Genomic DNA, 14,427 nt, shown 5'->3' with positions numbered 1-14,427 from the left:
AATCTGGGACAGTTAATGGAAGGATATTGAGGACAGTTGGTATTAGTGTAGAGAAAGTCTTAAAGCTTATGAAGGTGGATAAATCCTCCGGGCCTGATCAGATATATCAGAGGACACCATGGATCATCAGTCTCAACCCAAAAAGTCACCTATTCCTATTCTCCGGAGATGCAGTCTAACCCACGGAGTCACTCCAGTTCTTTGTGTCTATTCCTGGCATTGGTTACCCAATTGTCTCTGCATGCTCCTTATGATTCAGGAGCTGTAAATTCTTTCCCTAATTTTCTCCCCGAATGATGACTGTGAAATAACAGAACATGCTTAAACTTCAAAAAGGCATCAACCTAAAACATTAACTCTAATTCTGTCAATAGATGATGCTGGACCTGCCGAGTATTTCCTATTTTTATTACACCGTTAAGACATTGATTTATCCTCAAGTACTTGATTCCATCCAGTTCACATGCTAAATTATCATTCAGTATCATAAACTTAGCCTTGCCTGAGAAGTGTTTCTTCTGGTGTGCCTTTATTATAACCTCAACTTTGGTATAAGACCATGATATAAAATAAATAATTTAGAAGAAACTTTGTTACCTAAAGAATGGTGAAAATATTAAAAATCACTCCAACACAATGAGGTTGAAGTGAATATTTTCAATGCAGGGGAGTCGAGATGAGCATTACAGGAAAAGAAAACAGAGCATTATACTATTGGATACCTGTGTCCCTGAAGTGCAGCATGAAACAGCCATGGACTGATCGGTGTGGTGGCTATTTCTGTGTCATTTATAATCCTATATCATGATGATTAAATAAATAATTAGGGCACCAAGGAATTGTGTTGATTTTCTTCAATCCCGTGCCTTTGGATCTTCTCTGTATACTTGAGAAAGGATTAGCCTTGATTTACTTACTTACTTACTGCCTATTATGCCTCCTGGCATAATAGTATAAAAATTAAAGCGAAGAAGTACAACGTAGCAAAGATGAGCGGGAAGCAAGAGGATTGGGCAATGTTTAAAGAAGAACAGAAGATAACCAAAAAGACAATATGGGGAGAAAAGATGAGGTACGAAGGTAAGCTAGCCAAGAATATAAAGCAGGATAGTAGAAGCTTCTTTTGGCATGTGAAGAGGAAAACATTAGTTAAGACCAAAGTTGGACTCTTGAAGACCGAAAAGGTGAATTTATTATGGGGAACAAGGAAATGGCAGATGAGTTGAACAGGTACATTGGATCTGTCTTCACTAAGGAGGACACAAACAATCTTCCTGATATAGTAGTGGCCAGAGGATCTGGGGTGACAGAGGAACTGAAGGAAATCCACATTAGGCAGGAAATGGTGTTGGATAGACTGATGGGACTGAAGGCTGATAAATCCCCAGGGCCTGGTGGTCTGCATCCCAGGGTACTTAAGGAAGTGGCTCTAGAAATCGTGGATGCATTGGTGATAATTTTCCAATGTTCTATAGACTCAGGATCAGTTCCTGTGGATTGGAGGGTAGCTAATGTTATCCCACTTTTTAAGAAAGGCGGGAGAGAGAAAACGGGGAATTATAGACCATTTAGCCTGACATGGGTGGTGGGGAAAATGCCGGGGTCAATTATAAAAAATTAGATAGCCGCACATTTGATAGACGTAACAGGATCGGTCTGAGTCAGCATGGATTTACGAAGGGAAATCATGCTTGACTAATCTTCTGGAATTTTTTGAAGATGTAACTAGGAAAATGGACAAGGGAGAGCCAGTGGATGTAGTGTACCTGGACCTTCAGAAAGCATTTGATAAGGTCCCACATAGGAGATAAGTGGGCAAAATTAGGGCACATGGTATGGGGGTAGAGTGCTGACATGGATAGAGAATTCGTTGGAAGACAGGAAACAAAGAGTAATGATTAACGGGTCCCTTTCAGAATGGCAGGCAGTGACTAGTGGGGTACCGCAAGGCTCGGTGCTGGGACCGCAGCTATTTGCAATATACATCAATGATTTGGATGAAGGGATTCAAAGTAACATTAGCAAATTTGCAGATGACACAAAGCTGGGTGGCAGTGTGAACTATGAAGAGGATGCTATGAGAATGCAGGGTGCCTTGGACAGGTTGGGGGAGTGGGCAGATGCATGGCAGATGAAGTTTAATGCAGATAAATGTGAGGTTATCCACTTTGGTAGCAAAAACAGGAAGGCAGATTACTATCTAAATGGCGTCAAGTTGGGAAAAGGGGAAGTACAACGGGATCTGGGGGGTACTTTTACATCAGTCTATGAAAGTAAGCATGCAGGTACAGCAGGCAGTGAAGAAAGCAAATGGCATGTTGGCCTTTATAACAAGAAGAATCGTATATAGGAGCAAAGAGGTCCTTCTGCAGTTGTACAGAGCCCTAGTGAGACCACACCTGGAGTATTGTGTGCAGTTTTGGTCCCCTAATTTGAGGAAGGACATTCTTGCTATTGAGGGAGTGCAGTGTAGGTTTACAAGGTTAATTCCTGGGATGGCGGGACTGTCATATGCTGAGAGAATGGAGCAACTGGGCTTGTACACTCTGGGGTTTCGAAGGATGAGAGGATATCTCATTGAAACATATAAGACTGTTAAGGGCTTGGACACGCTAGAGGCAGGAAACATGTTCCTGATGTTGGAGGAGTCCAGAACCAGGGGCCACAGTTTAAGAATAAGGAACAAGCCATTTAGAATGGAGATGAGGAAACATTTTTTCTCACAGAGATTCTGTGGAATTCTCTGCCTCAGATGGCGGTGGAGGCAGGTTCTCTGGATGCTTTCAAGAGAGCTAGATAGTGCTCTTAAAAATAGCAGAGTCAGGGAATATGGGGAGAAGGCAGGAATGGGGTACTGATTGGGGATGATCAGCGATGATCACATTGAATGGCGGTGCTGACTCGAAGGGCCAAATGGCCTACTCCTGCACCCATTGTCTATTGGCATGTAGGGCAGCAACGAAGGTCCTCCACTCCAGTCTGTTCTGGGCGAGCTTCTGGACACTACCCCAGGTCAGGTCCATTGTTTTCATTTCCTCCTCTACAGTTCGACGCCAGGTAGTTTTGGGTCTCCCTCTTTTCCATTTCCTTTCCGGTGTCCAGTACAGGGCTATTCTTGGGATGCTGTCTGGTTCTCTTCTCAGTATATGGCCAATCCAGTTCCAGCACCTTCTCATGATGATGGTGTCCATGCCCTCTGGTTGGCAGTGAGCAAGGAGATCGTGGTTGCATATGGTGTTTGGCCAAATTATTCTAAGGATTCTTTTCAGGTTCTTAGTATGGAAGACTGACAGCTGGTTGATGTCGCTCCTGTCATTCTCCAGCATTCCGAGCCATATAGGAGGGTGGAGAGGACACGGCTCTGGTATAACTTCAGCTCGGTCTTGGTGCTTTATTGCTGGGACCTCCATATATTGTTTAGCATTCTGAAAACATTCCTAGCCTTGTTTAGCCAGTTCTTGATGTCATTGGGTGCTTCGCCATCGTGTCTGACTTTGCTACCAAGATAGGTAAACTCCTCAGTTATGGGAAGATAGTTTCCATTCACTTGGATTGTCAAGGGGTTTTGGATGTTAAGTGTCATTACTTCAGATTTTTTCTGGTTTATCTTCAGGCCAAATTGTTGTGCAAAGAGAGGCCCGGGGAGCCGTTGTTGCGAGGAGGAGTTACCTGGAGCTGTGAGTATAAAAACAGCGCGGGGCTTGCTTCTACAGAGGCCCGGGGAGCCGTTGGTGCGAGGAGGAGTTACCTGGAGCTGTGAGTTACCCAAATCTGCAACGTTCCATCTCACTTCCAGAGAAGGATTCTGGTGGAAGCCTCTGATTGGTGGAAGAGGACCAGAGGAAGCAGCTGATTGGCTTGTATCCCGGGTAAGGCTTTATTGTATTCGGATAAGGGGGAGAATGAGGGCCAGGGCAGTTTACTGTTCTGGATGTCAGATGTGGGAGGTCATGGAGTCCGAGTGCTCTCCAGACGTCCACATCTGCGCCAGGTGCATCGAGATGGGGCTCCTAAGGGACCGTGTTAGGAACCTGGAGCAGCAACTCAATGACCTCTGTCTGCTCAGGGAGAGCGAGGAGGTCATAGAAAGGAGTTACAGGGAGGTGGTCACTCCAAGACCACGGGAGACAGAAAACTGGGTCACAGTTAGGAAGGGCAATGGGCAGAGGCAGGGACTGGTTAGTACCCCGGTGGCTGTACACCTTGAAAATAAGTACTCATGTTTGAGTAAGGGTGGGGGGAGACAGCCTACCTGGGGACAGCGACAGTGGCCGGGCCTCTGGCACAAAGACCGGTCCTGTTGCTCAGAAGGGTAAGGAAAAGAAGAGGAGGGCAATTGTAATAGGGGACTCTATAGTCAGGGGGTCGGATAGGCGATTCTGTGGACGTAGACAGGAGACCCGGATGGTAATTTGCCTCCCTGGTGCCAGGGTCAGGGATGTGTCTGAACGTGTCCAAGAAATCCTGAAATGGGAGGGAGAGGAGCCTGAGGTTGTGGTACATATAGGTACCAATGACATAGGTAAAAAAAGAGAAGAGGTCCTGAAAGAAGAATTTAGGGAGTTAGGTAGAGTTAAGGAGAAGGACTGCAAAGGTAACAATCTCAGGATTACTGCCTGTGCCACGCGACAGTGAGAGTAGGAATGGAGCGAGGTGGAGAATAAATGCGTGGATGAGGGACTGGTGCAGTGGGTATGGATTCAAGTTTCTGGATCATTGGGACCTCTTTTGGGGAAGGTGCGACCTGTACAGAAAGGACGGGTTGCACTTGAACTCGAGGGGGACCAATATCCTGGCGGGGAGATTTGCAAAGGCTACTGGGGAGACTTTAAACTAGTATGGTTGGGGGGGAGGGACTCGAATTGGGAAAGCTAGCAGTCAGTGTGTAAGGCAGGAGGCAGAGAATGGTAGCACTCTGACCCAAAATGTAGGGGAGAGAGAAGAAAAAGAAAATAAACAGAGAATAAGAGATGGTGGGTTTCTTAAATGTGTATATTTTAATGCTAGGAGCATTGTAAGAAAGGTGGATGAACTTAGAGCCTGGATTGACACCTGGAAGTATGATGTTGTGGCGATCAGTGAAACATGGTTGCAGGAGGGCTGTGATTGGAAACTAAATATTCAAGGATTTCGTTGCTTCAGGTGTGATAGAATTGGAGGGGCAAGAGGTGGAGGTGTTGCATTGCTTATCAGGGAAGATATTACAGCAGTGCTTTGGCAGGATAGATTAGAGGGCTCGTCTAGGGAGGCTATTTGGGTGGAACTGAGAAATGGGAAAGGGGTAGCAACGCTTATAGGGGTGTATTATAGACCGCCAAATGGGGAGCGAGAATTGGAAGAGCAAATATGTAAGGAGATTGCAGATATTAGTAGTAAGCACAAGGTAGTGATTGTGGGAGAATTCAATTTTCCACACATAGACTGGGAAACACATTCTGTAAATGGGCTGGATGGGTTGGAGTTTGTAAAATGTGTGCAGGATAGTTTTTTGCAGCAATACATAGAAGTACCTACTAGAGAAGGGGCGGTGCTGGACCTCCTGTTAGGAAATGAGACGGGTCAGGTGGCAGAGGTATTCGTTGGGGAACAGTTCGGGACCAGTGATCACAATACCATTAGTTTCAATATAATTATGGAGAGGGTCAGAACTGGACCTAGGGTTGAGATTTTTGATTGGAGAAAGGCTAACTTTGAGGAGATGCGAAAGGATTTAAAAGGAGTAAATTGGGACACTTTGTTTTATGGGAAAGATGTGGAAGAGAAATGGAGGACATTTAAAGGTGAAATTTTAAGAGTACAGAATCTTTATGTCCCTGTTCGGTTGAAAGGAAATAGTAAAAATTGGAAAGAGCCATGGTTTTCAAGGGAAATTAGACACTTGGTTCGGAAAAAGAGAGAGATCTACAATAATTATAGGCAGCATGGAGTAAATGAGGTGCTTGAGGAGTATAAAGAATGTAAAAAGAATCTTAAGAAAGAAATTAGAAAAGCTAAAAGAAGATATGAGGTTGCTTTGGCAAGTAAGGTGAAAGTAAATCCAAAGGGTTTCTACAGCTATATTAATAGCAAAAGGATAACGAGGGATAAAGTTGGTCCATTAGAGAGTCAGAGTGGACAGCTATCTGCAGAGCCAAAAGAGATGGGGGAGATATTGAACAATTTATTTTCTTCGGTATTCACCAAGGAGAAGGATATTGAATATTGAGGTAAGGGAAACAAGTAGAGTAGCTATGGAAACTATGAGGATCAAAGAAGAGGAAGTACTGACACTTTTGAGAAATATAAAAGTGGATAAGTCTCCAGGTCTGGACAGGATATTCCCTAGGACATTGAGGGAAGTTAGTGTAGAAATAGCAGGGGCTATGACAGAAATATTTCAAATGTCATTAGAAACGGGAATAGTGCCGGAGGATTGGCGTACTGCGCATGTTGTTCCATTGTTTAAAAAGGGGTCTAAGAGTAAACCTAGCAATTATAGACCTGTTAGTTTGACGTCAGTGGTGGGCAAATTAATGGAAAGGATACTTAGAGATAATATATATAAGCATCTGGATAAACAGGGTTCAATGGTTGGGTATTAATGGTGGAGTAGCAAGATGGATTCAACAGTGGCTGAATGGGAGATGCCAGAGAGTAATGGTGGATGGTTGTTTGTCAGGTTGGAGGCCAGTGACTAGTGGGGTGCCACAGGGATCTGTGTTGGGTCCACTGTTGTTTGTCATGTACATCAATGATCTGGATGATGGTGTGGTAAATTGGATTAGTAAGTATGTAGATGATACTAAGATAGGTGGGGTTGTGGATAATGAAGTAGATTTTCAAAGTTTACAGAGAGATTTATGCCAGTTGGAAGAGTGGGCTGAAAGATGGCAGATGGAGTTTAATGCTGATAAGTGTGAGGTGCTACATCTTGGCAGGACAAATCAAAATAGGACGTACATGGTAAATGGTAGGGAATTGAAGAATGCAGATGAACAGAGGGATCTGGGAATAACTGTGCACAGTTCCCTGAAAGTGGAATCTCATGTAGATAGGGTGGTAAAGAAAGCTTTTGGTGTGCTGGCCTTTATAAATCAGAGCATTGAGTATAGAAGTTGGGATGTAATGTTAAAATTGTACAAGGCATTGGTGAGGCCAATTTTGGAGTATGGTGTACAATTTTGGTCGCCTAATTATAGGAAGGATGTCAACAAAATAGAGAGAGTACAGAGGAGATTTACTAGAATGTTGCCTGGGTTTCAGCAACTAAGTTACAGAGAAAGGTTGAACAAGTTAGGGCTTTATTCTTTGGAGCGCAGAAGGTTAAGGGGGGACTTGATAGAGGTCTTTAAAACTGATGAGAGGGATAGACAGAGTTGACGTGGATAAGCTTTTCCCACTGAGAGTAGGGAAGATTCAAACAAGGGGACATGACTTGAGAATTAAGGGACAGAAGTTTAGGGGTAACATGAGGGGGAACTTCTTTACTCAGAGAGTGGTGGCTGTGTGGAATGAGCTTCCAGTGAAGGTGGTGGAGGCAGGTTCGTTTTATCATTTAAAAATAAATTGGATAGTTATATGGACGGGAAAGGAATGGAGGGTTATGGTCTGAACGCAGGTGTATGGGACTAGGGGAGAATACGTGTTCGGCACGGACTAGAAGGGTCGAGATGGCCTGTTTCCGTGCTGTAATTGTTATATGGTTATATGGTTTATGTCACTGAGACAGGATGTTTTTCCTGCATGTGCTTGTGAGTGTGGGAGACCTGAAAAACAACAGTGTGTACGCTGGTTCCGAGACCACAACATATGTTTCCTTAACCAAATAAATGCTACAATTTGTAAAGAAATAACATACCACATAGCACATGCATCCAAATCACTCAATTATAATGAAGGACGATGCGGCTTAATCCTTTATGCCTGCTTCACAGCTCCGTAAGTATCTATTTAAAATCTATTCTCTTACCCTGAGATTCTCGCACAGAATAGTTGTTTAAATTATTTTGCAAACATGTTTTCCTGTGGCAAGGCTATGTTAACACTCACGCCTGTGTTAGAATGTTACGCCTTTACCTCCCCCCTCGACTCCATTCAAGGACCTAAGCAGTCGTTCCAGGTGCGACAGAGGTTCACCTGCATCTCCTCCAACCTCATCTATTGCATCCGCTGCTCTAGATGTCAGCTGATCTACATCGGTGAGACTAAGGTGAGGCTGGGCGATCGTTTCGCCGAACACCTCCGCTCGGTCCGCAAGAACCTACCTGACCTCCCGGTGGCTCAGCACTTCAACTCCCCCTCCCACTCGGAATCCGGCCTCTCTGTCCTGGGTCTCCTCCATGGCTAGAGCGAGCAACACCGGAAATTGGAGGAACAGCACCTCATATTCTGCTTGGGGAGTCTGCATCCTGCGGGCATGAACATTGAATTCTCCCAATTTTGTTAGCCCTTGCACAACCCCTTCCTCAGCCCTCGGGCTCCTCCTCCTTTTTCCTTTCTTCTCCCCGCCACCCCCCATCAGTCTGAAGAAGGGTTTCGGCCCGAAACGTTGCCTATTTCCGTCGCTCCATAGATGCTGCTGCACCCGCTGAGTTTCTCCAGCATTTTTGTGTACCTTAGAATATTGTGGATTGAACTCACAATCCAAATGTTTCACCTTGACATTATAAAGAACGATGCTGGCAAATGAGTGAGAAAGACTGGTGAGCAGTAACTGAGAATAATCAAAGCTCATAAAACAGGAACCAAAATCAGTATTGGTGGGAAAAAAAACGAATAACAAGTGACAAAAAACACAAGTGACAGTATTCAGAGTTCTGTGAGAACCACACTGTTCCCCCTACGAATCATGCTGCTCTTCGACACTCTTCAATTAGATTTTGTGAGACCTCCTCTCACTGCTCCCCCCTCTGCGATTCCCGACAGGCTCCTTCTCTTCAACGCTCCGGAGATGCTGCCTAATACGTTGAGTTACTCCTCCAATGCATCTTTGTAGTGGTAATAAATATGCTGAGTACTATCAAGAAATAACAGGTTGTGACAAAGATTTCTACCTTCCTATAGATATAGCAAATCAAATTTGCGAAGTGATTTGGACGACAGGTTCATAAAATACACATAGGATTGTCTCCCAGAGTTACTTTGCAACAAAACAGTGGGTTGAATTAAACACAAAATGCTGGAAAGCCGCTGGCAGAGCCATTGCCTCAGTGCACATTGTCCCTGTGAATTTGTGGTATTTCTCCGGGTGTTCCGCTTACTTCCCACAAGCCAAAGACATATGGGTTAGTAAGTGTTAATGGGCCTCTGTAAATTGCCCCTTGTGCAGGAAGTGGATGCAAGAGTTGGATAACATAGCCATAGTGTAAATGGGTGATCGATGGTCAGAGTGGACTCAATGGGCCTGCTTCCATGCAGCATCTTTCAATCGTTCAACAGTTCAGGCAGCTTCTGCGCAAAAAGAAACGGAGTAAATATTTTGTCAAAGAACCTTTGTCAGAACAGGATAGGATGAACTATCTTGCCTTGTGCAATGAGACACAATTAAATTGAACACAAAAACCAGCACCAAGTGTTGGCCATTCAGTTCCTTGCACCTGCTCCACCATTCAATAGATTCATGACCAATCTGTCACCCCAATATCATCTTTTCATACCAAGTCTACACACCCAGATTCCCTTAATATCTAAAAATCATTTGATCTCCATTTTGAATGTACTCAATGACTAAACCTTCTTTGGTAGAAAGTTCCAAAGACTCTTATCCCAAATGGCCAATTCTATTTAGTGACTGCAATTCTTGCTTTAGATAGTCATTCAGGGATGATCATCCATGATCACATGGGCTCGAAGGGCTGAATGGCCTACTCCTGCACACGTTGTATATAAAAATCATCCATGCAGTGCTCTTTCGTATGGATTTCTAACATTTCATTAAGATCAGCTTTCGTTCCTCTAAAGTGGAGGCAAATCTGGCCTCTATTCTCTAAACTTTCACAAGACAGACCCCTCATCCCATGAATCTATCTATGTGATGAATAGTTGTTACATTTTTTGATACATAATTATTATTCATCATATTGCCATACCCTTCTGGGAATAACAGGAACAATTTGACAAAATTCTACTTGACACATTTTGTCAGAAACTATATTAGTTTAATGAGAGGAAGCAGAGGATGATGATGGAAGGTCTTTTTTCAGCCTAGAGGCCTGCAACTAGTAGTGTCGTTCAGAAGTCAGTGCTGGCACCATTGTTTCTTGTCAATTATATCAACAAGCTGGATGAAATGTATGAATATACAAACCACAATGAAGTTAGTAGATTACACTAAAACAGGTGGTATTGTGGACAGTAAAGGTTATCAAGAATTACAGCGGTATCTTGATCAGCAACATAAGTGGGGCGAGAAATGGCAAATGGAATTTAATTCAGATAAGTGTGAAGTATTGCATTTTGGTAAGTCAAACCAGGGTAAGACTTTCACAGTGAACGGTAAAGCGGTAGGGAGTGTTGTGGAACAGTCCGAGTACAAATACATACTTCCCAAAAAGTCTCCACAGGTAAACTGCAGTGAAGGAGGCGTTTTGGCACACTGACCTTATCAGTCATGGCACTGAGTAAAGAAGTTGGAATGTTACAAAAGACAAAGTGCTGGAGTAACTCAGCAAGTCAGGCAGCATCACAGAACATGCATAGGCTATGTTCAAGGTCGGGGCCCATCCTACCTGACCCACTGAGTTACACCAGCACCAGTTTAGGACACCAGCTGTAGGAAAGATGCCATTAATTTAGAACGATGGCAGAAAAACTTGACAAGGGTGGTGCCAGGAATTGAGGGACAGAGTTATAAGGAGAAGTTGGGCAAGTTAGGACGTTATTTCTTGTAATGTAGGAGCCTGAAAGATGTATAAAATCAGGAGGGTAATAAACAGGATGAATGGGCAGTCTTTGCCCCCAAGAATTAGAGGACATTGGTTCAAGGTAAGAGGGGAAAGATTTAATAAGAACCCAAGGGGCAGTTTTTTCCACTCAAAGGGCGGTGGAAATATGGAACAAGCTGCCAGAGGAGGTAGTTGAGGCAGATACTATAACATTAGCAAATAGTACTAACTTAGATGGACATCTTGGTATCTTGGTTCTTTTATTGTCACTCAAACTCCTGTGACTCCCTACCTAATAACAATGTAGAACTAGTTCTATAGCAGTTCATAGCAATACCTCATCATCTCCAAAAGCACAACTGTTAACAATTAAGTGCCGACTACAACAGTGCAGAGATTGCAAAAAAAAGATACAAGTAGAAAATATGGATTCAATTTCCGCACAGGGTCCCCTAAACAGCATGAGGAAAAATAGCCAGTTCATTGTTATTAACAGTGCTGTCAGGGAAATCAGGGATAGTATCAAAACAAAAGATGAAGCATACAAATTAGCCAGAAAAAGCAGCCTACCAGAGGACTGGGAGAAATTCAGAGTCCAGCAGAGGAGGACAAAGGGCTTAATTAGGAAAGGGAAGATAGATTATGAAAGAAAACTGGTAGGAAACTTAAAAACTGACTGCAAAAGCTTTTATAGATATGTGAAGAGAAAAAGATTAGTTAAAACAAATGTGGGTCCCTTGCAGTCAGAAACGGGTGAATTGATCATGGGGAACAAGGACATGGCAGACCAATTAAATAACTACTTTGGTTCTGTCTTCACTAAGGAAGACATAAATAATTTGCCGGAAAAAGCAGGGGACCGGGGGTCAAGTGAATTGATTGAATTGAATCCTTTATTTGTCATTCAGACCTTTCGGTCTGAACGAAATGCTGTTGCCTGCAGCCATACATGTAATAATAACAACACACAATAAACACAAATTAACATCCACCACAGTGAGTTCACCAAACACCTCCTCACTGTGATGGAGGCAAAAGTCTTAGAGTTACTGTCTCTTCCCTCCTCTTCTCCCTCTGCGCCGAGGCGATACCCCACCGGGCGATGGTAAGTCAGTCCCGCGGTTCAAGCTCCGCGGCCCGGGGGTGGTCGAAGCTGCCGCCCTCCAGTCCAGCGGACGCAGCTGTTGCAACGGGAGCTCCGGAAAACAGGCACCAGCCTGTGACCTGCGAGCTCCCGACGTTATCATCCACTGGCCCGCGGCCGAGCCCCGGATCCAGGTCGCCGCCGCCAGAACGCCGCCTCAGCCACCGGAGCACCGTCTCCGCCCCGCACCGGGCCGCCCACACGGCAGCGTCTCAGCCCCGCACCGGGCTGCCCCCACGGGAGCGCCTTCCAGCCGGGAGCCGGTCCGCCCTCACCGGAGCGCCTTCCAGCCGGTAGCCGGGCCGCCCACACGGCAGCGTCTCAGCCCCGCACCGGGCTGCTCCCACGGGAGCGCCTTCCAGCCGGGACCCAGGCCGCTCACACGGGAGCGCCTTCCAGCCGGTAGCTGTGCCGCCCGCACCGGAGTGTCTCAGCCCCGCGCCGTCCGCCCTCACCGGAGCGCCGATTCGTGCCGCTGCCCGGACGTCGCCGCAGCTCGAAGGCCAGCCTCGCGTTGGTGAGTCCTGGCTGGCTCTACCTCCGGACCCTCGAGGTCGGTCGCAGGTTGGAGGCCGCCAGCTCCGCCATTAGGCCTCAGCGCAGACGGGGGAAGAGAAGGGGGATACGACAAGAAAGTCGCATTCCCCCAAAGGGAGAGACAGAAAGCCCTGTTTCACACCCCCCCCCCACACATAACACCACCTAATAACCAAAAAATTTACTAAACTAGACGAAAAAAAACACAAAAAAGTAAAAACAGACAGACTGCAGGCGAGCCGCAGCCGTTTCACAGCGCCGCCACTAGGTGATGGAGGAGATGGAGGAGCTGAGTGAAATCCAGGTTAGTCGGGAAGTGGTGTTAGGTAAATTGAATGGATTAAAGGTCGATAAATCCCCAGGGCCAGATAGGCTGCATCCCAGAGTGCTTAAGGAAATAGTCCCAGAAATAGTGGATGCATTAGTGATAATTTTTCAAAACTCTAGATTCTGGAGTAGTTCCTGAGGATTGGAGGGTAGCTAATGTAACCCCACTTTTTAAAAAGGGAGGGAGAGAGAAAATGGGGAATTACAGACCAGTAGTCTAACATCGGTAGTTGGGAAAATGCTAGAGTCAGTTATTAAAGATGGGATAGCAGCACATTTGGAAAGTGGTGAAATCATTGTACAAAGTCAGCATGGATTTATGAAAGGTAAATCATGTCTGACGAATTTTATAGAATTTTTCGAGGATGTAACTAGTAGAGTGGATAAGGGAGAACCAGTGGATGTGTTATATCTGGACTTTCAGAAATCTTTCGACAAGGTCCCACATAAGAGATTAGTATGCAAACTTAAAGCACACGGTATTGGGGGTTCAGTATTGATGTGGATAGAGAACTGGCTGGCAGACAGGAAGCAAAGAGTAGGAGTAAACGGGTCCTTTTCACAATGGCAGGCAGTGAGTAGTGGGGTACCGCAAGGCTCAGTGCTGGGACCCCAGCTATTTACAATATATATTAATGATTTGGACGAGGGAATTGAATGCAACATCTCCAAGTTTGCGGATGACACGAAGCTGGGGGGCAGTGTTATCTGTGAGGATGCTAGGAGGCTGCAAGGTGACGGATAGGTTGGGTGAGTGGGCAAATGCATGGCAGATGCAGTATAATGTGGATAAGTGTAAGGTTATCCACTTTGGCGGCAAGCACAGGAAAGTAGACTATTATCTGAATGGTGGCTGATTAGGAAAAGGGGAGATGCAACGAGACCTGGGTGTCATGGTACACCAGTCATTGAAAGTAGGCAGGTACACAAAAATGCTGGAGAAACTCAGCGGGTGCAGCAGCATCTATGGAGCGAAGGAAATAGGCGACGTTTCGGGCCGAAACCCTTCTTCAGACAAAAATATATTTTATATATATATTTATATATATTGAAAGTAGGCATGCAGGTGCAGCAGGCAGTGAAGAAAGCGAATGGTATGTTAGCATTCATAGCAAAAGGATTTGAGTATAGGAGCAGGGATGTTCTACTGCAGTTGTACAGGGCCTTGGGAGACCACACCTGGAGTATTGCGTACAGTTTTGGTCTCCTAATCTGAGGAAATACATTCTTGCCATAGAGGGAGTACAGAGAAGGTTCACCAGATTGATTCCTGGGATGGCAGGATTTATATGAAGAAAGACTGGATAGACTCGGCTTGTACTCGCTAGAATTTAGAAGATTGAGGGGGTGTCTTTTAGAAACGTACAAAATCCTTAAGGGGTTGGACAGGCTAGATGCAGGAAGATTGTTCCCGATGTTGGGGAAGTCCAGAACAAGAGGTCACAGTTTAAGGATAAGGGGGACGTCTTTTAGGACCTAGATGAGAAAAAGAATTTCACACAGAGTGGTGAATCTGTGGAATTCTCTGCCATAGAAAGTAGTTGAGGCCAGTTCATT

This window comes from Amblyraja radiata, chromosome 4 (assembly GCF_010909765.2).
Source record: "Amblyraja radiata isolate CabotCenter1 chromosome 4, sAmbRad1.1.pri, whole genome shotgun sequence".
Classification (NCBI taxonomy): Eukaryota; Metazoa; Chordata; class Chondrichthyes; order Rajiformes; family Rajidae; genus Amblyraja; species Amblyraja radiata.
The sequence above is the reverse complement of the archived record's forward strand: the minus strand, read 5'-3'. Positions refer to the sequence as shown.